Here is a 24,873-nt window from a genome sequence, read left to right on the forward strand (position 1 = left end):
TCACAGAGACAAGAGTAAAAGAATATATCCTAAAATATTTTCTAAGAATCCTTGCTCAAAAATAATATCTCTCATTGGTTTATTTCCACAAACTTTTGCCTCTTGAACTTGCTTCACACAATGATTAATTGATTACATATAATACTCAGATATTTCAGTTTATTGATTTTTGATCTCTCTGGAGTGGCATCTGTATTAATAAGCATTTTCAGGCATATTGTACGTATATATTGTTTTTCAAGTTGATTTCTCTTTTTATGGTTATTATATTTTATTTTGCAATTGTACTAAGTGCACCATTGTTCTTATATTCTTAAAAAATAATAAACTTTTTTCAGAAAAGAAAATCAATAATATTGCATGGGAAGATGTCTTGTTGTTTCCCTTACCTTCATTAAATAAGGATGTGTGCATGGCCTACTCCTATGCAAAGCCTACATGGGTGACATCTTTGTAAATATATATGTCTACTGAGTGACTGCAATCCAAAAATGTAACACAATGTTGTCCAGTGATATCACCATCTGTGACAGTCTACGGGACTGTAGGAGTAATAATAAGGTATGGAAAAATGGAGCACTGTGACAATATGGGGCATGTCTGCATGTGACACATAGAACAGCTGCCCAAGGAATAGAAACATTATTTTGACACATATAGAATATAAACACACACTATGGAGATCATGGGACGCAAATCAGATAAGTTAAAATTGTCCAGTTTAGATACTGCCACTTGAAAGACACACTCCCCACATAAATTGCGGTGTTAATAGTACAACATAATAAGATAACGAGTTAGTGACATGTAAAACCCATATATAAATCCCAAGTTGGTTGTGTGGTAGTAAGCAAAATGTCATGTGTGTAAAGTGCATGGGAGTACAGTGAAGTGCATGCAAGTAAGAACACAATTGCATTATGGGGAATCCTGCAGCCATCCTAAAAACATATTGAGAGCAAACTGTACTGTTCAGAGCTGTCAACATTGTTCTGAAAAATAAAACCATAAGTATGTGCAGCAGTGCATACATAACATATGTCATTACATATTGGTGAAATACAAGAAACACAGCTTACAAGTATTTATCACCCAAGACATGCAGATGTCATATCACAGATATCTGTCAGCACTCAACAGCATATGTTTATGTAGTACTGAATAGGAAAGAGTACAGGGCATTGACTCACATTAAAAGTGCACTTTGTTACAGGTAAAAGCAAATAAACATATAGTAGTGAAAATTGAAAGTAAACAATTAGACTTGCACATACGCCTGTGCTTCTGTCACCATTCCTGACAAGGTGAGATGGTGAACACTCATCCAAAAACAGAATAGGCAAGAGATACACACCATGAAGGGAGCAATGCACCACTGTCATACACAGATAGTGCTCAACTAATAAAGTTTATGCTGATGAGCCTTTGATGACAGTACTATTGTCAGGCCCAGGTACCAAACCAAGACACACATGCAGCATATATACAATACAAACACACTGTCCCTCTAAGGAGTGGTACATAAAGATGACAATCATTTAAGTTGTGCCAGCAAACTGAATTAGACATTACAATGGGCATTACTAAAATGTTCTTCATATTATAGCCTGCAATGGAAAATCTCTGCATGACTCCAACATATGCATTACTTACAACAACAACACATCTGTGAAAACATTAGTAGTGTTGCATTATAGGAAGCAACTCTGTAAGCATGCATACATGGAAATTATGAAAGCCAATTAAAATTGAAGGCCCCAGCACAGCAACAGACTGTGCACACATACACCATACCCCTCACCCAATCTAGCCGATGCATTTGCTTGATGCACAGTGAGTGGTTCCAGGCTCTATCATCTGCACCTTTTGGAAGATTAAAAAAAGGACAATATTGAAACTACAGGAATATATGTGTCTTGTGTAGTTGTATGTATAAGCCACTGAATGATTATACAATTACATCAGTGCCAATAGATAAAAATTATCATTTTTTATGTAAATATGCTTTGGGAGTCAAAATCTGAATTATGTGTCAACCATATCATATATTTTCCTAATATCTATTGTAACCATCTAGAAGTACTCAGACATACACACATAGAATTTGCCAGCATGCAAGGATACCTAACACCTACTTAGAAGATGCTAGATTCAGACCTACACCAGCAAACTCTGTCTGCATCAGCATCCAGAACCCAACCTGTTTAGCTGCACAATGTAGAAGACTATAGAATGAGGTTCTAGTGTACTGCCAAGTGTCAGATGTGAATAACCATTTAATCCACATTATACTGTCAAATAGATGGTGTGCAACTCATGTAATGTGCACCGATAAATGAATGCCAGTAACCATATAAAGATGTAATGTTTTATGATGATAAAACTCATCATAAACAGTGGAGTTTATCATAAACCAATCATTTTAGGTGTGTGTGTGTGTGTGTGTGTGTGTGTGTGTGTGTGTGTGTGTGTGTGTGTGTGTGTATACAGCAACATGTACATATATGAATATACATAAATTGCTTTTCCTTCACAAGCAGCTAAGTGGACTATGATGACTGTAAAATAAATATGTGCATAGGCACATAATACACTATATATATATATATATATATATATATATATATATATATATATTTTATATATATATATATATATATATATATATATGTATATATACACACATACATAAGCGTGATAATTCTGATAAATACTTGTTAATAAGCTCATACTGTTTAAAGAGTCTCAGTGGTAGACAACCACTGTGAATAATGTAGCCATGGTGAAGGTGACAATATGCTTAGCAGTTTGCAGCTTACAAGGGTTACTGTTGGAGTCTTGCAGACAACTCAGAAATACATAGTTATTCCTGGCCTACTCCTGGTAGGTGTTTATGCACAATGAAATTAATACATGTATACACATTACAAAATAGAGCATCTGTATATCCTACAATATTATGATAGGAAAGTTACTTCAAAAATGTGTTGCACATGCGCAGTCACAAAGCTTTGCACATTACATCTCTAGTGCTTAACTTGTGCTACAATACATAATGTCCTTGTTAGGCACCTAGTAAGAATTGTAAGTACATATCGATATGTTAAAGTAGTAACACAAACATACATTGATAGGTGGGGATTATTGTGCAGTAAAACAATACATACTTAAAACTAAGCTTTTACTCATCTACAGATAACTACAGAAACTGCACTCAAGCATCCTCTAATGTAGTATTGATAAAGAGTGTTCTACAGTACATCATAGTTGTTAATGGTAACACAGCCAATACCATGATACTACAATTGCAGTCAGGGCATTATAAGTATGCTTGCTGTACAATTCACTACCTATGTTAACATCATTACCTTCACCTGAATGTGAAAGATATACTGGGAAAGCACAGATCATTAATGTACAATCCCATTTTAATATCTGCACATAGGGGGCTATCTGCTGACATCAATGATCTACTTCAGTAGTTGCACCTTGTCGCTATGATGGATGTCAAAGTAAGGTTAGGGTACCTGCATGCTAGTCATGAAGATCATAGTCTACCTGCAAAGCTCCTTGGCAATCTGGTAACAAACATCAATAGTGGTGAAGTTTTTCTGACATGCCCGCATCATCTCCACATGTTGGACATACACAGTCAGCCTCATCTCATTGGTCAGTTTGGGCACTCAGATCCACCACAGGCTCCTGTCTGTCAATATCTTCTTTGAAGCTGTTGATAAGAAGTAGCAGAACACCTTCAGAAAAATGCTCAATGAGGAGGCACTCCATTTGAAGGTAGTAAAGGAATGATCTGGGAATGTAGCAGTATCATGTTTTAAAATTGGTGCAATGAGGTTGGCATCAGCTCATAGGGGGATGATGAGCATGTGTTATACATGCACTCATACACTGACAGCTGTTGAGCATTGGCACTGAGCTCTTTAAACTTACACTGAGCTATTTATTGGTTAAAACACCAATATTGAAGAACTTACCCATATGTCTGCAGATGGGATTCCAAAACATTTTATGATAATGAAGCTTGTTTATCAAGTATGGTGCAAATAATATTTAATAGCTGTGTGCACTAAGGTGCTCCTACTAGGGTCTATATTAGAAACTCGACCGCTTAGCTTGCCAAACGCCAAAACGTTGACAGCTAAACGGCGAAAGATTAAAATCGCGAACAGTCAATTACGTAAATTTTTTCATTGGGAAAAAATTTGCTTGACCATCGGAAATGAAAATAAACTTCCAAACCCTAACAAAGTGAGGGATTTGCCCCACACCCCACCCCCTAACTAAATATACCAACTCTAAGATCGCTGTATATTGCGGAAAGGGCAAATTCCCGATAACAGCCAAGCAAATTCTTTCCCATTGAAAAAATTTGCGTAAGTGGCCATTTGTGATTTTAAGCTTTTGCCGTTTAGCTATTGATGTTTCAGCGTTCTACAAGCTAAGTGGTCAAGCTTATAATATAGACCCTCCTACTATTATGTATACTTCCCTGATTGTGCAGTTGCAAAAGGTAAGCTTTCAGAAGGTGAGTTGCTTGTGTGTCTACATTCCCAAACAGGACTTCTTCATGGTCAGAAACTGTCATAATGTCCTATGTATACCATTTTATGTCATGATTCACAAAAATTAGAATGATAATTTAACAGTAAATACATATATTTTGAGATGAAAGGCAAAGATTAGCTTCCCAAACCTGCAGGCCCAGACTTTGTGAACACTAACACATTGGACCAGATAGTCCACACACCCACTAGGGGAACAAACGTACTGGACCTGGTATTCACTAACATGGGAGAATGCTGCACCCCTCTAATGTAATGTCCTGTCTAGTAAGGTCAGACCATAAAGCTGTCTCCTTGGAAATAAAAATAAAACCCACGATCTTAGCTAACCCTGTAAAATTTTGGAACTAATCTAAGGTAAACTTCCTATTATTGACAACCTGACAAAATTTAAAGCTTCCCCAAACCCTGATAACACAGTTGTCTGTGCAGAATTATTCACACAGACTCTGTGTAATTATGTTAATAAATGCATAGAGATAGCTGTGCCTACCAGCTACAAGCTCAGAACAAACTCAAAAGACAAGCCATCCTGGTAGAATCCAAACATCAATAGGCTGCACAACATAAGGTTCATAGGTTGTACTAGGCTATCAGCCCTAGGGTCTATACAAGCCTAGCCATAACAATTCCCTGGCTATTTCTTCTCACAATATTTACTTCCCTTGACCCCTGCCTAGCAGAGCAACTGACGTGATCCCTGGGGTAAAATTCCTATCTGCCATCCAGTCGTCAAGGTTCCTTTTGAAGAGGGCCAAATAGGCACTCTGCTAGACATGTATGGGTAGTCTATTCCAAAGTCTGGGGAGTCTCTGGGTCAGGAACCTATCCCTCCAGCATGTTTTGGAAGAAAGTCTTAGAAAAATGTCAGGAAATGCAACACCTAGCAGGATAAAAACTCTCATCAACCTAAACAAGCAAATCAAAGGGTAACTCAGGTTTACCAAAACCAGTTTTGAGGTAAAAAAAACTTTCTAGGCCAAGGATAACTACAAGGCTTTTCTTAGCTATGTCTTTATCCTCAAAGGTTATACACCACAATGTGCAGAGCTAATTGTGACTGGAGTCACCTACATGGAGCTGGAAGATACAACAAATAGTCTGGTTGACAAATTCAGCTCCAGTTTTACTCCCCCCTCACCCAGTCACCTATCAAATACCATTGAACATAACCCTCCCAACTATCACTAGGGATCAGGTCCTAAACAGACCTTCCAATGCCAAGAATACTTTATCAATGGGCCATGATAATGTCCCAAGATGCAACATGACCTATCAAGACCACTGGAGTCAATATATAACCATAGACTCCAGTCAGACTTTATGCCATCTGAATGGAGAACTGCAGCTGTCATCTTTCTGTGTAATGCTGGGTCTTCTATGAACCCAGGAAACTACAAACCCATTAATTTGATTAGTCTCATAAGCATTCCTTGAGAAGGTTACTAAAGCAATGGATGAGGGCAAATCAGGACATATCACATATCTAGACCTCACAAAGGCATTCAACACCATTCCATACTTAGATGATGTAGATAAGATGTCCCAGCTAAATGTTAATCCCTATGAACCTTGGGATAGCAAATTTGCTTGCAAATAAAACCCAGGAAACTAGGGTGGGCTGCTGTACTTCCTCCAAATGACAACTCTCTTGTGGTGTATCCCAGGGTTTAGTCCTTGGGCCACTCATCTTTCACATTTACTTCTCCGAGGTCAAAGATAAGGGTTTGGGGTTGACCAAGTTTGCAGATGACTGTAAATATGGTGCCATCATAAACTCCACAGAAGATGCCAAAATCAACAATATTCTTTCAGTGATGATTAACTGTATAGTTAATTATATATAAGTAGAAATGACCAGAAGGTTCTGTGTCTGTAAAAGTATTAATTCTGTTCTGCCTAGGTTTCTGACTTTTGACATCATCTGAACATCACGATGCACATAATTATATATTGATATAGGATTTCCTGCAGGGCAAATGGAGATGTGTCATTAATACCTGGGCAGGTGACATACTGTAATACAACATTTAACCAATCAAAATGCATTGAATGATAAAATAATACTTTCTGTTCATCTGAATCTGGAAATGAACTAAGAGAACCACACCAGAGATTAAAATGAATTTTAAATAAATCTTGAGATTTCAATTTTTGACGTAAATAATCCCAAACACACTGAATAAATTGCAATCCTCAAAAAGACAAATAATATCAGTATTTTATCTATATAGATTATGTCATGTCAAAACCTTGAAAATATTGCATTGCCTATACTAAAGTCATTCAAGTACTGATGATATGATAAACAGACAAAAAATAGAAAAAGGGATATTCTTTCTGTAAGATATCAAGTGCAACTTTTAATTGGCTATAATGTAATCACACCCAAGTAGTCATCCCTGGTAGAGAAATGATAGCAACAATTAGATTGTGTAATAGATTCATATCTTTTATAAGTTGTAGATAGTGGATGTTCATATGGATTCATGTTGTTAATAACTACATAAACAAGTAAGAAAATAATAGGAATCATTTAATAAAACAGCCAAGAAGTTGATTGAAACCACTTAATTTATCTCTTAACATGATGTGTATTCAATACAAGAAAGATATTACTTGATTACTCTAGTAATTTAATTGCAAACAAAAATGCTTGCAATATCTACTGAGATGTATGCAGCATAAAACAAAAAGCTATGAACACCACTGGTTAAAAAAAAAATAATGTGTGTGTGGTTACCATGCATGGTAGAAGTGAAACTTCTTTTACTGTTCTGTAAATAGTTTGTTTTACAACAGCAACAACAAATGAAACTGGAAACAATATTCATATCTACCATATATGTTATGCATAATTATAAATAGATAGATACATAGAAAGAAAGATAGATAATAGACCCAAACACACACAGGTATATATATATATATATATATATATATATATACATACACACAAACGCACACACACATTTTATATATATATATATATATATATATATGTGTGTGTGTGTGTGTATGTATGTATGTATGTATATATATATATATATATATATATATATATATATATATATATATATATATATGTGTGTGTATGTATGTGTGCATGTATGTATGTATGTATATATATATATATATATATATATATATATATATATATTTATATATGTATATATGGTTTACTATCAAATTTTTGAATGTAACTCCGTCGACTGCACTTTTGTTAAACCGGAAAGCCGAACATGGCAATGTCGAACTCCAAAAGCCAACCTGGGAATGGGTTTTAACATGTTTTAACAAAACAAAACCCCCCCGAAATACTAAAAAATAAAAGACTGCTCACATTTATTTAGGGGGACAAGCCCCTCTGCACCCCCCCTACTTTAATATTCTCACTCTGAGATCGCACTATGGTGGGGAAAAGGGAATATTCCCTTATCCCCGCTGTACTGCGATCTAAGCAACGGTTTGTTTAGTTGTACAATCTACACCACATGTTGATGTACAACTAAACCTACATGCAAACAACTGTTTGTTTACTTACCTTCTGGCAAAACTGCATTTTCGATAAAATGCACTTTCGTGAATTTGAGATCGCCCATTTACGTTTCGGTGAAATGTGTGTTTGATAGACAGTCCTAGATAGGTGTGCATTAAAAATTAAACATTTATCATGGAGCAACCTTCCTAACTTTCTTACATATTGTAAAATATGTGATCTTTGTAAGGTTTGTTAAACTTATAAAAAGGACAGAATCACAGATCAGGGAGTCTACTGATAGACATTTAATCACCAACACCTCTGACTTATTAAACTACAAACTTATTGGTGCAAGAATAAGAATGATTACCTTAGATTTCAACGTGATCATAAAGCAGTGTTATTTATTTAGTTATTTTTCTGTTGAAAATGGAAGATGTTTTATATTGTTTGAGAAAATCCCATGTCAGTTAGGAAAGACAAAGTGTGCTTGCCCTGTCCAGACAGTTAAATAAAGCCTGTGACTTAAGACATGCTGGAGAGACAAATTTATCTCCCAGCGACTACCATGAAACAGAGCACCTCTATGACACTTTTCAAGTGGAACTTGGACGAATGGATGGGGCATCGTAAATTCTATTCTCACAATGCCTACTATTGAAATATCTTGATACTGTTTTCTTACCCTGTTATTTTTTCTGATATGTGGTTTTTACTAAGCGAGCATTGTTACTTGTTTTTTTCATTATACCGTTTATTTTAATGTGCATTCTTATCTTTACTTGATGTTTATTTTTTAATTCTAGTTGATCTATTTGATCCTGGCAAGCAGATCTGAAGAAGCTCCTTGCAAAAGTGCTGTGCAGACATAATGAGAGGTTGGCCCCAATTTCTTATCTTAGCATCCATAACATTACTTAACTCCCTAACAAGCTAAGTCACACCCATATACATTGTGCATTACTGGAATTTATGTGATTTCTATATTCGTAAATATTCCCTTCACATTAAATACAAATAATGCTTTAAATTGTTACTCTTTCCATATTACATATCTCACGACAAGTTGGGCTTTTGCTGTTCTGATGTTCTTTTTTCATCTGTTTAAGGTTTCCTATCTATTACTAAAGGTGAACAACAGATAGACCATTTTTTTCTCAGGAATCCTCTTTACGATTAAAGTCTCTTATTTGTATTGATTTATTTTTATTTTTACCTTTATTTTTTATTTAATTTCATTTTTATTTTATTTTATTATTTTTTATGTATGGTTTTAAACTCATGTCTCTCTTTTGGAAATGTTAACACTGTAGACGATTTTACAAGACGAGTCTGATTAATGCTTGGGAGGACTCTGGCTAGATTAATTCTGTACTTTCGTGTTTTTTCCTGTGCTGCATCTGTGAAAGGTTTTGGTTCTGCTTAACAGTTTACTATTTGGAAATGCACATGAACCACTGTTAGTTCTGTTAATTCTATTTTATTATGTGCTGGTTTGGTGGACACTTGTCATCCCAAGCCCTCCTTTCAGTTTTTACTACCTGGCTTATGGTCCACCAACTATGACGATAAATAATTTTTTCCATTGCCTATTTACTGGAGGTTCCAAACCAACCAGGTACCTCCTTCTCATTTAATTCATATTGGGTCACTCTCTCCCCCGGTTTCCGCTCATTCAACCAACCCTGGATCCAATCACTTTCCTTTTTTCAGCCTGCCAATAATTCCTTGTATAATTTCCATTGGTTAACTCCAGCTCCAGTGAGCTTTTTTGGCACTCAATCCATATTGGCTTAATTTCTCACCCCCCCCTCACGTTCATTGGTCTTACCATTTAGTGATGATTATGTATATCTAACATTATGACAGTTTCTCCTATTCATTGTTCTATACATACTACGTCATAATAGAGACAGGTCATTGGCTAACCTTTTTAACCAATTAAAATGCTCATTAAAATGGTTGTTTCTATTTCCTAGCACTTATTACAGTCGAACGCACTCCTCTCACTAGCTTGTTTATCCTCTAATTACCCACTGACTAGAATAAACCAATAAAAACCCCATAAATCAGTTAGAAGGCAATCAATGATGATTAGTGGCTCACACTTACAGAACATTTTACATCACTGTATTTTATAACTCCAAAGTTTTGTTCTACATGTTGAATTATTTATTATGCCCAGTAGTATTCAGTTTTGAACATGACACCAATTGTGTATATAAGTAACAGCCATTAAAGCTACAAGAGACATTTTGATATGCAACTTTAAACAGCGCTCATCTGCTTTGCTAATAAATGAGATTAAACGTGTCATGAAACTTTCTTCCTATTTGGATTTGAAGAACAATATTTAGAAATTAAAATAAGACTATCAAGCATTTTTATTCCTAGGGAAATTTAAACTAAGCTATGAGGATCACATTTTGATTTTTGTATGGATTTGAGTTCTATTGACCCCCCGGCGGGGATATCTCTCTAGCTTGGATTTGGCCCCCTTTGTGAGTTGTTTTGCTTGTTTTTCGATGGGTCCCCCTGACACTTTGCTTTACACAGAGTGACCACTCAGTGGCAATTTAGAGACTGTGCTGTCTGGCTTTACTTACTTCAGTAAATATGTTATGACCAGTGACATTTACCAGGGTTTCACATGGTCATGAAAATTGACAGTCCTCCCCTCTGACTGCTCTGTGTTACATATTACATGAGTAACATTATACTGACATTATTATCACATGGGTCACCCATTACCAGCAGTTTGAAACACAGATCCAGGAAAATACCAGATATAGAAGTCCATAAAAAGAAGAGAAAAGTGGTATTGATGACTCAAATTGCTACACCCAGTGACTACAGTGTCTTACACACAGAGACACAAAGTCATAAAATATCAGGATTTGCAGGCAGAAATGAGAGCAATGAGGAAGAAAGCTACCCAGACAGTTCCAATAGTAGTAGGAACAATGGGTCTTATAAAAAATAATTTACAATTGTATTTATTGATATATGTAACTCCGTACAAATTGCAGAAGGAGTCATTACTGGGCACATTGCGGGTACTGCAAAGAACACTTCTTCTAACATCAAAGATTGAAGCAATACTAATTTCATGAACTTTAATCATACTTTGACTTATGAATAGGGTCTATTTCCATCATGGTATTAGAAACCCAAAGACTTGGAGAAATTAAACCAAAAGAAAACATTATTACCTTACAGCATGTGAGGAGAGTGAGATAAACCAGAAGAACAAGAAAAGACATAGAGACAGAAGAATGAGTAGGATTTGCAGATGATATGCAATGTCTTGTATTTCAAGTATATATGCTATGTGCCACTTATTGCACCCTTCTTCGTGGCTCTCCCATGCAAACCATGATTATCAGGAAACCAAGCACCAAACATTTTACCACAAATAGCCTCTGTGGAACACCAGGTGGGGGTCCAGTGATGGGCTGAGACTACCTCACCAGTGAGAAGTACAAGGCTCTTTTAGGCAGGGATCATATTTACAGAGCCCATACCAAGGGTTAACCACCTGATGCAGGATACACCTGTAGTGGCCCAGCTGCAGATGGAGTAGTTGGTGCCCTAGTAGTAGAGTTTCAGCTGGAGGACAGCATCAGCCATACAGATAGCCTCTTGCAGTGAATATTGGATTCTATGTCTGGCCATCTCTGGCAAATGGGGCACCAGGGGATGGCCAGATCCATGAAAATAGCCATCTCAGACCATCAGATGGTAACAGTTCTTAGTACATATGGGCTAGATGTCAGCACTTTCTGCAACCTGCACCACACCCTATCCATTTCTAGTTGTCACTTCACTATTTTCCCACTGTGACTTTTCCTATAACTTCTACATGGTCCAACCAACTCCATCATCATTTATCCATCCTCTGCATATACCTGTCTTTCTCTTGTCCCTCCATATCACTGTGTGCATAACCACTTGTGCTTGTCTAAAGTGTGTATTGTTTGTCTTTCATACCACAGAAGCTCCTACTCCCTCTCTACACTCATTATTTCCTTTAATTGCACGATATATTCATCTTTCCTTTTCCATTTACATAAAAAGGAGACTGTATCCTCCAAAACATTATCCTGTCTTAGTGTCCCACTTTGCAATATGTCATAACTATTCCCTTGTGTGTGTTCCTCTGTATGATGGTGACTCCATTTCCTACTGTCCCTTTTCCACCTCTGTTGTTACTGTTATGTGTCACCACATGTATGACTGTCTCCCATATAGTGTTAAGCAAAATATGTTAGGTGATTTTTTTTTTGCCAAGGGGCTTTAGGAGTAAGGAGTAATGCAAAGCATACTACCATATAGCAGCTATACATAAGGACTGTTGTCACTGGTGTAAGTAAAAATGTGAGACCTATGGTCTGAGCACTAGCAAGCATACAAATGTAGGACTCCTATTTGTGATATTAACACAGTCCTCAGTTCTCCTGACTAATGTGGGTTCTGCACTTCCCACTGAGATAATGTAAATACCTTTCGGTGGCTGAGGTAAAATTCATCAGAAGTCAGTTGCATGAAACACAAGATGCCATGGAACACAATTGTATGAAACACAAGATGCCACGAAACACAATTGTATGAAACACAAGATGCCATGTAACACAATTGTATGAAACACAAGATGCCACGGAACACAATGCTGATTATTTTCTACAGAAAATTCCTGCTGGTGTGATTTTTAAGTGAGTGTTAGCAGTAAATCCTTTCTAAGATTTAAAACACTTGTAATTGAAACAATAGAGTTCAGACCAGGGGGTTGATTTGCCTGTAGCCTAAGTTTCCATTCAAGTTCCTTATTCTCAAGGCAGTCATTGAAACTTCCTTGTAGTCCTTCAAAAAATATTTTGTCTAGCATGTGAAGGGTAAAGTTGTCATATCCTGGTCTGTTCTGGCTGTGTTTGGCTAAGGCGTTGAGGTGATTCCTATGCTTAATGTCTGTAAGATGCCTTGCTTTGCGAGTCTTAAGTTTATTAATTGTTTTACCAATATAAAATGATGTGCACTGGGTGCATTGTACTCTGCAAATAACACCACCAGTGGAACAGTTATTGTGGTCCTTACTATAGTGCTGTTTCTTGGTGTTTGGGCAGAAAAAACTTGACTGAGTAACTCATATAGCAGCAGTAGCAGCAGTTAGGGAGTCCACAGCTGTAGGTTCCTTTTTATGTTCAAGTCTATCGTCCAAGCTTTTCAGGGTGTGCTCAATGTAACCCCTGAGATTTTTGTTTCTACAGATATCAAATGTTGGTTTGTTGGGGATAGCAAGGCTAACTGTGCGGTTGCTTTTAAGTATGATTCAGTTGTCTTTTATAATTTTGATAATGAGTCCATAGAATATGAAACATCATAGAAAGGTCCTTTATGCTGTTCTTGTGGCTTCTACTTATTCAGTTTTCTTCTTGAGTAGCTGGAAAATTAGGGTCACTAGTCTTTGTGTCATTAATAGGATGAAGGATGCCTTTAATGAACTTGGCACTATACTTGCATGCTAGGAAGTCACTGTCTAGTTCCAAAAGGTTTTTCATAAAAACATCAAGATCCTTTGAGACTCTGGCCATTCTGATGCCTTGCAACTTGATGATGTTGTTTTTCATGATCAGGGGGTGCATGCTCTTGCAGTGTAGTAGTAGGTTCACCCTGGTGGGCTTCCTGTAAAGGTTGTTTGATAGTGTTTCAGAGTTTAGCTGTTTTGAGATGCAGACGTTCAAAAATACTGCTTTTTCTCTGTCATGTGTGTTTGTGAATTTTAGGAAATCAGTGGAAATTCTGATGTGCTCGTAAAAATCAGAGTTCATCCTCTGAGCTTCTTCAGGGTGTAGATTATATATTCAAAGTTTCAAAACTTCGAACCTCATATATTCGACGACATATGAGTGAAGTTCGAAACATCAAATATATAATAAAATCTTTTTTTAAATTACCTCAACGCTCTGAGCAAATCCCCCTGCATCACCCACACCCCCCTACTTAAATATACCAACTCTGAGATCGCACTTCAGGAAAATTTCTCATTCTGTGCCGTATGAAGCCATTGCTTTTCACCTTCAAACTTTTTAAAGTTTGATCATACAGCGTCAACCATATGACATTCAAACTTTAAAAATGTTGAATAATTAATAGGGACCTGCTTTTTCAGACCATAAATATGTCATCAATGTACCTAAAATAGCATTCAATTTGTTTAAAGAAATGGGAGTTGTAGATATGCTCACTCTCCCATTTGCCCAGTGCTTATTGGCCAGGCTGGAGGCCATAGCTGCTCCCATCACAATCCCCCTGTTTTGCTGAAAGAATTTATTGAATTTCAAATAGTTATTCTGTAACAGAGTTCTCAGGAGCCTTCCACTGGTCTTGGTCAAAATAATGGAACATGACCGTGTTGTTATTGTAAACTCAGTGACTGCCTTGATGCATTATTTGTGTGGAAGCACTGTGTATAGTGCTTCCACATTGATTGTGACAAGGAATGAATCTTTACTGACTTTAATGTTCCTGATCTTCTTTAAGAAGTCTCCGGTGTCCAAAATGAAGGAGGCATTGTTCTCCACAAGTGGTCTAATTTGGACCTCAAGAAAGATGGACAGAGGCTCACTGATACTCCCACCACTAGCTATCACCAGCCTGTAAGGAGGGTCTTTAATGTTTTTGTGCAGTTTGGAGGTACCAAAGAAACAAGGAATCCCGGGGACTGTGTCTGTGCTAATAAGTCCAGCATTGTTGAGATCTTGAAATTCCAGCAAAATATTTTCATAAGCTGCTTTGACCTGGTATAAGTCATAGTAGTTGGGATTGTTTAGCATACCATTGATCTTCTGGATGTAGCAGATGGTGTCTGCAACTAAAATGCCCCCTTTATCTCCTTTCATGATTCTCCTGGTGGGATCGGAGCTAAGGGGCATTCAGTGCATGAAATTCCTGTGAATTAAGATTATACAAGTGTCTTTAGAAGGCTTTGTAAGGATCCTTCTAATGTCCACTTTACACTTAGTCTCTAAAGCAATTTTTGGGCGGTATTTTAAGGTTTACTATCTGTTACTAAAGGTGAACTATGGATCGATCATTTTTTTCTCTGACGAATCCTATGCATGATTATGGTCTCTTAGTTGTATTTATTTATTTTTATTTATTCTTATTTTTACCTGTATTTATTTTTATTTTTATTATATTTTTAATTTTATTTTATTAATTTTATGTGTGGTTTTAAACTCATGTCTCTTTTGGAAACATTAACACTGTTCAAAATTAAGACGGGTCTGATTAATGCTTAGGAGGGACTCAGGCTAGATTATTTCTCTACTTCGATATTTTTTTTCCTGTGCTGCATCTGTGAAAGATTTTGGTTCTGCTCAACAGTTCACTATTTGGAAATGCATGCAAACCACTGTTAGTTCTGTTAATTTTGATTCCATTTTATTATGTGCTTCTTTGGCGGACACTTGTCCTCCTGAGTCCTTCTTTCAGTTTTTACTACCTGGCTTGTGATCCACCAATTATGCTGATAAATATTTTTTCCATTGGCTATTTCCTGGAGGTTCTAGACTAAACAGGTGCCTGCTCCTCACTTAATTTGTATTGGGGCACTCTCTCCCCAGGTTTCCGCTCATTGGACCAACCCTGAATCCAATTACTTTCCTTTTTTCAGTCCTCCAATAATTTCTTGTATAATTTCCATTGGTTAGCTACAGCTCTGGTGTTTTTTTTAGGAACTCGATCTACATAGTCTTAATTTCCCACATCCCCTCCCATTCATTGGTCATACCATTTAGAGATGCCTGTGTATATATTACATTGCAACAGTTTCTCCTATTCATTCTTCTATACACCCTATGTCACAATAGAGATAGGTCATTGGCCAACCTTTTTAACCAATTAAAATTCTCCTCCCTATTTCTTAGCACATATCACAGTTGAATGCACTTCATTCACTAGATCATTTATCCTCTAATTACCCAATGAGTAGAATAAACTAAGAAAAAAAAACATAAATCAGTTAAGAGCCAATCACTGAAGATTAGTGGCTCACACTTTCGGAGTTTTTTACTTCAATGTATTTTATAATTCCGAAATTTTGTTCTACATGTTGAATTATTTATTGTGCCCAATAATAATCAATTTTCAACATGACACCAGTTGTGTATATAAGTAAGAGCTTTTAAAGCTACAAGAGACAGTTTGATATGCAACTTTAAACAGCACTCCTCTGCTTTGCTAATAAATTACATTAAACGTGTCATGAAACTTTCTTCCTATTTGGATTTGAAGAATTTGAAGAACAATGTTTAGAAATTAAAATAAGACTATCAAGTGTTTTTATTCCTAAGGAATTTAAACTAAGATATGAGGATCCCATTTTGATTTTTGTTTGGATTTGAGATCTCTCTTGCTTGAATTTGGTCTTCTTTGTGAGTTGTTTTGCTTATACTTACTGACGCAGTAACAACAGCATCTGGAAAATTGTCCCTGGCCATTTGAAATATCTGCTACATATGCCTATTTACATTGGTACTCTCTGTTGAACTATAGCTGTGCTCCTCAGTCCGTATAATATAAAATAGTAGTGGGTTCTTGATACTGACATTCATTGACATATACATTGCAAATGGAAATAAGCAATGCATTTCATGTCTACTATACCCTTAACATAGGTTTAAGAGTACTACTCTGCTTGACATGCATTGAAAGTTTGTTCTAAGGGTGAGGGATAATTTGGGATATGAATTTATCACATCAATGTGTCTTATTTGTCTAGTGATGAAGGTCTAGCTTCTTAAACCAAGTTTTTCATGTATCATTAGCTCTGCGAAGGAACAGGCAATCAAATAAGGTTGCATCCTTCACGACATGAAAGGCCAGACATACATCTCCACAAGGGAGTCTGTAAGAGACTGAGTCCAGAGGAAAGGCTGCCAGTCTCTCCTGACAGCTAAGATTTTTGAGGCCACTGATTTCTTTAGTTATGAATTTCTGAGGTCTCTCAAGTTGTGTGATATGTTTAGATAAACACATGCCATAAGGTACATCATATTCTAGAATTGGTCTGATGAGATACAAGTAAAGGAGAATTAAGACTTCTTTAGATCTAGTGGAGATGCCTTTGGAAATTAGATGGACCAGATAAAAGGCTTTCTGAACTACTGTGGAGATGTGATAGTCAATGATAAGGAATTATAAAAACAAGAGTATCTAGATCCCTTACAACAGTGTCTGATTAGAGGGGTATAGCCCCATATGATAAGTGAAATGTTTTTTTTTGTTTTGTTTCACCAAAATGAGCAATGCTATAGTTTTTCACATTTAATTTGAGACCATTGTCCTTGCACCAATTGTTAACATGGCCTAAGCCGTGTTGGAGCAATTGTGAGTCAGCTGAAGATCAAATAACAACACCCAATTTACAGTCACCTGCAAACTTAGTTAACCATAGGCCAGAAGTGCTGTCCTGAAGGTCTGAAAAATATATGCCAAATAGGAGAGGACCCAAAACTTAGCCCTGTGATACATCACTGGTAACTGTTTTGCTTTCACAAGTGGCATCTGCTACTCTAACCACATTGGTTCAGTCAGACAACCAGTTAGCTATCTCTCCTGCAATGTAAGGATTTATATTCAGATTTGAAGTTTATCAATAATGCTTGCAAAGGCCTCAGCCAGGTCTAGACATGCTGTATGCACTGCATAACCACTATCCACTGCTTCAGTTACTTTTTCATAGAAAATAATGAAGTTAAAGATGGAGGACCTTCCTTTGATAAAACCAAATTGATGAAAGTCCAGGTTTGAGAGATTTTCAATGTCCAGACTAATGAATTCTGAGATAATGTGGTCTATAACTTTACATATGAAGTTAATGAGACTAATGGATATATAATTACCAGAGTATGTGGTCGGGCCACCCTTGTGTAATGGCATTATAATATCTGTTTCCTAGGCTTCCTGAATGTAACCAGAGCAGAGGCATAGATTAAAGAGTTTAATTTGGAATTCAGAAAAGGCATATTTAGTACTGATTATCAGGCAACCTGGTATGTTGTCAGGGCCCATGAAAGAAGTATTCTTAGTTTTTCAAATGGCTGAGAGAACTTGTTCCCTAGTAATTAAAGGGCATGGCTGGGATTGTGAAACCTGTGGGATAGCTATAACTGTGTACGGAGTAAAATTTGTACTAAATTTGTTAGCGGTTGTATTAGCTATTTCATTTGGGTCAGAGAGTGTAGGATTATTTTGTACTAGCTCCAAACACTGTTGCGTGCTAGTTCTTAAATTCCTGACATAGTTAAAGATTTGCAATTGTTTTTGGTTTTAGTTTTTCTATTTTAAGTTCGTATTCAGCACCAAGCTTCCTAATAGTTCCCTTAAGCTCTTTGTTAGTTTGCTTAAGTGTGCTCTTAAGGTAGGTAGCATTATACGTCTTATAGGAATTAACCAGTTTCTTTCTCTTGTATTATAATTTATTTATATGAATTTTTCACCACAGGAGTTTGTCTTTAAACTTCTCATTATATTTGCTTCAGATAGGAGCTACCTTATGAATTAATACAACTTTTTAACTGGGAGTAGAAGTCAGAGACATAGTTAGCAGCTTTGTCATTCAGAGGAGAATTAGAGCAGAATTTATTGTCATTAAGTAATTGAAAAATGCTTGCTTTTGAGGAGTCCCTAAAATACAGAGATATTTACAGGGGAAGTACCAGCATTTTTAAAGGAAAAGATTACTAAAGTATCGTTTGATTTAACAAGACATGATGATATATATGGAACAGGGCAAGATGTGGCCATATTTGTGAGTATTAGTTTCAGGATATTGGGGCACCTAGTAGGATGGTAAACTATTTGCGAAAGAGTGTTAGCATTTATAATGTCAAGGAAGCACTGGGCATGCTAACCATTGATAGTGTCAGACATTTTATTGATGGATAGTTGAAGTCTCCCAGTAGAAAGGTCTTGGGTTTAATGGGAATTTTAGCTAATGTGCTAAGATATCTATCATGTTCAGAAGGGGACATAGAAGGTGTTCTATAGCTGGCTATTAAGTAGCAACTAATGTTGTTTAGGGTGATTTGGACTTCTAGGAGTCACTTGTGGTGTCCCAAGGACTCTGTTGTGAGATAATGATATCCTTGACAAATAATGGTACTTCACCACAGTTGCCATTTTGGGTCTGATGATATGGTAGGCATTATACCCGATAAGACAGGAAGTGCTTTCATTGCTCTGAAACCATGTATCTGAATGTTTTCAAGTTAAGGGAAAGATTCACGTTTGTACATTTTTTTAAGATTTGTGGCATTGAGTACAGCCACATTAATGTGTTCCAAATTAGAATTTACTAGGTTGGTATGTCCATTAGGTGGACTCTACCTAAAAAGAGGCACTATGGGGACAGCAAAGGCTTTAGCCAAAATGCAAAAGCCTTGATAAAGAAGGTGAAAGCCATCCCTAACAAAGCAGGAAGACTTGTCAGCCATCTCACCCTAAGCTGACACATGCTGGATCCCCCTAGAATGACACCAACAACATAGCTAATTATTAAAGTGAATTATCTTGTCTTTGAATATTGGCATCATTTTGAGTGATGGCAAAATACCACTCAAGATCAGTGTATTTCCTGCTTCAGACACATGCATAGCAAGCTCAGTCATATCCTTCTGTGTGTCCCTCTGGGCAGAAAGCCTAAGGTCATTCAACCCCACATGGAGCAATATCAGGTCATAATTATATTTTTCAGGATGTATGGGAGCTAGGAGCCCATGTTACATCCTAGATACTGGTTCCAGAAGATAACTGTCACCCTATTCTTTTTCAGCCTGATGAGCATGTTGTCTGTATGCCTAACAATTGAGTCTCCTATTACTAAAATATTATCATGGTTTGATGCAGTCTCGCTGGGCCATAAGAGCTTGGAGTCTGCACCCTTGTGACTGTCAGAGGTATGCATCATAGGTGTGGGTGTGAAGGGTGAAGGTGAGTGTGTTGCTGTGTATACTAATGTCTGAGGTTTTTTGGTCTTTATCCTGGAAGGCTTAGGCAGTGTTTTTTTAACAGCCTCAGCATAAGCTGCTCAGTGCTGTATGTGTATATGTCTTGTGCTCACCAAATGTGTTCTGAGGTGAGAAGATAGCATCCAGGTTAAGTAAATACACCAGTCACATACCAAATCAGCATTGAGACACATATTTTCCCTCAAGGCTACCTGCACAGACAGTAAAGATACTGGATATACAGTCAACACAAAGAAATATGCTTAAATAACAACTGTCACTAAATTGCAGCTAATTCCTATTGGACATCTTCTTCCCACTGGTGAAGGACATCAGAGAATTATCACCTGAGGTCATCATAATGATGCAGAACCAGAAAACCTCCTTGAAGGCTTGACATAAGCTGAGGTGCTAGAGGTTGGCTTTTAAACAAAATATTTGGCTGGCTTTTGGTTGATATCTTTCTGTCATCATAATGATGCCTGCTTTGCTCTGCAGACTGTGGGATACCTATGACCCTTCTTAATATCTAGCTAAAGTCATACTAAAGATCCAGTTTTCTAAGTAGGACATCGTGCCCTGCCAGCAGCCCTTGCTTGTATTCCATCAGCTGGTAATAAAGGAAGATCATTTGTCTCCTTTATGCACCCTTGTCATAGGTTAAGACATGGCTGCATGGTTTGGGTTAGTAAACACAAGTCATCCTATGACTGCAACAAAACTGCAGACAAACACACATATCAACACATATGTTTATAAACTGCAAGTATCAGTTACACAGGTCTGTGTAACCCAGTTGAGTAATGCTGGATCACGCAGGAATGTCCTGCTTGCGCATTCTGACATCTCCCTTCAATAAGCATATCTCATGTACAAGCATAACTAAGGGATTCGACAAACTAAAAACACAACTTAATATAGTGACTTCCAGCCAGCTGGTACCCCACAAGACTTGCATGGAAAAAATGTCATATTTAGCCCTTTCATGCATACAATACAAGGACTATTTATGAGAAGATCGCACATTTAAATAACAAAAAGTCATGTTATAATCTATCATATGATCCCTTAAATCCGAACAATAAAATACATCCCTACCAAAACATTAAAAATTGGTTAACAAAAACAGTACCAGTTTTCCGTCCTGGTATTTAGAGCATTTCTTATGGTAATATTATCATTTACGTCTGGTGGGATACTTGTGTTTAATTTTATATGCCATGCTAGGTCTTTATATGGCAAAGCGGTTTCCCACTAACCTCCCCTAGGTAATTTATTAACATTTTCTTTGCAAAACAGAGTGTATTTGTACAAATCCCTTGTTAGCATGTTTTAAGAAATGCTGTATGCATATTCATATATCCTTTTATCCAAACCTCTTTTTTCTGCATAGAATGATTCACAAGATGAACATTTAGCCTCAAACGTATCCCTTTAGTCTTACAATTATAATGACCAGTACATGGCATGGTTTCTGTGCTGTCACTGGTTTTGTTTTGTAATGCTAGAACTCATAATTTAGGGTCTCAGAATTAATACAGGTAGTTGCCTTTGGAACTATTCTGCATCTCAGTAATGTGCATCAATAGTGGCTAGAGTACCTTATTCTCATTTAAACAGGAAATGGCAAATAAATGGTAAACTCTTTGTGGGATGGTAATAATTAAATTTTTTGTCAAAGTACTGCTATTTCATATTTCTCAACATCAAGAAAAACAAAAGAGTTAAATGTTTTTTTCCTTCCCCATCTTCTGTTTTAAGTTATGTAAATTTTACTTAACGACTTGTGCAAATGTACCTGCACTACATAACTTAAAACAGATGACTGGGCCTTTGTTTCACTTTGAATGTAGTTCAACATTTGTTGTCTATATTACCTCTATAGTAGCTGCAAGGCATTTTACATTTGTAAATTATTTTGCAAACTGTCACAAAGGATAGATTGACATCAGCATGTGATTAAGTTAAAACAGACTACAAATGCTTTATATGAACATTTGTTTTCATGTACTGGATTTGTGCATTTTTTTTTGTTTGCTCTTGAAGTAACATTTCAAAACTCAAGAAGGGGGGATACAGAATATTTTCTGAATGCAGGACATTACAGTGGCAGCTCTGATTAAATGCCACTGCAATCTCAGAGATTCATGTGTCTGTAAGAACTGTTTACTTAAATGTACAGGTGAAGTTGTGTATTTAGAATTGTGTACATATGCTTAAGTGGACATTACAGTGGGATAGTGACTTGCATTGTGAACTCAAAGCAAGAGGTTCTTCAGTTCAGTTCTCAGCTAGGGTGCCTTCTGTGCACCTTCTGCATGCCTTCCCTGTGTTCACATAGGATTCCTCTGCATACTCCTGTTTCCTCTACATCCAAAGATATATAGTAACTGTACTGGTGACTCTAAAGTGTCTTTAGGTGGGCATGTGGAGTGTGTTATACAGGACAAAAAGGCCTGTCAATCTTTCTTTTCCTACTTGCCTTGTAACTTTTGCAGTTGGGGCATTTTTTCATGGGGTTGCTATAGGAGTCACCTGTGGCTTGAAAGCACTGGATGGATAGATATATTTATATTCTTTTAAACAGCTATGTTTTATTCAATTTACTTAGTGCTTTTGAACTGCCTCTTTTGTAAATGGAATTTTAACATATTAGCAATACACATGAGATGTGGTGGTTTCTTTATACTTGACCTTTAACATTAGTTATAGTCAGGTGATAGTATGTAAGGTGATTGTGAAAATGTCTAATTTGACCAGGAGAACTGCTTGGTTACTGAAGTGACCAGTGACGATATCTGACGAGTGATTATTTTGTATTTATTTTTTTTAATTGCCAGTAGACAGGAATGTTTTAGAATTGTCTTAGCTGGTGGTATGCATGGTTACCATTTTAACTTTTAAAGTCATACAAAACTATTGATGGAAAGGCCCACCACTTGATGTTGGGAACTATTTTTCTTGATGAGCTGGTTCACCCAAGGACACAGAGGAAAGCAAACACTGATAGATTAACTTTTCTAGGACTCAGAAAGTGATGCTATGAAACCAGTATTGCTTTAGTCTTTGATATCTGCCCAAACTGCTACCCAGAATTGCTTCCTTCTATATTCCATACAAGGTTACCTGTATGACTATCATATTTAAATATGTCTGGAAATTGTTTTTTCTAGTCCAGTCTTACAGTGGACATTAAGAATGTAGTAGTCACATGACATCGATTCAGTTGTTATTCTGATAAAAATGCTGAAGTTTTACACATATGTCCAGTGGTGGTTACATGTAAGTGACCTTTTAGTCTTCATGGAACAATCTATCCCCAAAATACTCATTATCAAGGACGATAATTGCCTGGGATGGGGTTAATGTGCTGGGGGCATATTGTGCAAGAAACATGGACCCATGTAGAAGTAAAGTCTCATGTCAATGTGCTGCAGATGAAAGCAATTATTCTGTCTCTTTATGATTAACAAAAATAGCTATCACCAGGACTGATCTTTGTTCAACACAATAACACGGCTGCTGTATGGTACATCAATGAGAATATAGGGATACATTCCCATCCATTATTCAGGGAAGCAATATGTGTCTGGGGGTGAGCCCTGTACAGACCCATACCTTCTTCTGTACCAGACATTCAAGTCAGTTAAGTAGTCTCACAGACAAGTTCATTTTATAATGCTTAAGCTCTAAGTACATTACAAGAATCAAGCATGACAGTGACTGCAATTTGCAAAGGATTGAGTTAAATACTGAATAATGAAATTTTATTAATGCTCAGTACATGATGAAAAGAAATAGCACAGCAAAATAATAAAACACAGTGATATATTGTCCAAAATGTCTTCAAACAGAAATCATGAAGACAGTCAAAGAAGGATTACTAGCCAAATCCTTTTGTACCTACATGTACAATATTCAAGGAGTTTCAAATTTATGGGGCACCATCATAATCCATCTACCACAGAAAAAAATATCATAATAATCCCCAACTCAGTATTGTTAAAACCATAACACAAGTGAAGTATTCTGATAAAGGACAAAGCAGTCAACCAAACTGACAGGAAAACCAGATGAAAAGGCATAGAACTGGGTTAAAAGTGCAGTATAGTGAACGTCAAGTAGCTTGAAATGATGAAGAGACGTTAGCATTTCTCACTACTATTTTGGCAAATGTCATAAGAATGTGCTGCAAACAATGTATCACAGCAGGGTTATAACTCTCACTGTAACATGAAAACACAGCACCATAGTCATTCTGTCATAAATAATGCAATAATAATAAAATATACATGCTTAGAGCAGTATCAGAAGGTATAATAGCTTGTGGAGATTATTAAACTGTTGGCAATGAACAATGACAAAGAAATGTCATGCAAAAGAAAAAAGTGACACGTCAACGTACAGATGAAAAAGACAACAGCTCACCAACAAGAGCTGCCAAAATTGTACAAAAATGCTGTAGCAAATCAGAGGCACATAGGGATCAGACTGAATTGCAAATAACTAAAATAAAATTCAGGTGCACTTACAAATCCAAATCATACCAAGGGAAAGTCAGAATTCTGAAAGAAAGTTAGAAATAACCAGAAATGGCAATTTGAAATTAATATCCCTCAACAGGCAAATGCCACTATCATGAAGAACTCTTTTAATGATAAGAATTTAAAAGGAACTTTCTCCTTTCCCATGAATTGCAGCCCATTAACAGCCAAAATGATTTTCAAGTTGCAGGATCAACCAATTGTCACGTCTTTGTCTTCCCTACCAATCTGAATGTCTTGGGCTCTCCTCACTGATTTAT

Source organism: Protopterus annectens, chromosome 17.part0 (genome assembly GCF_019279795.1).
Source record: "Protopterus annectens isolate FY-2018-M chromosome 17.part0, PAN1.0, whole genome shotgun sequence".
Classification (NCBI taxonomy): Eukaryota; Metazoa; Chordata; order Ceratodontiformes; family Protopteridae; genus Protopterus; species Protopterus annectens.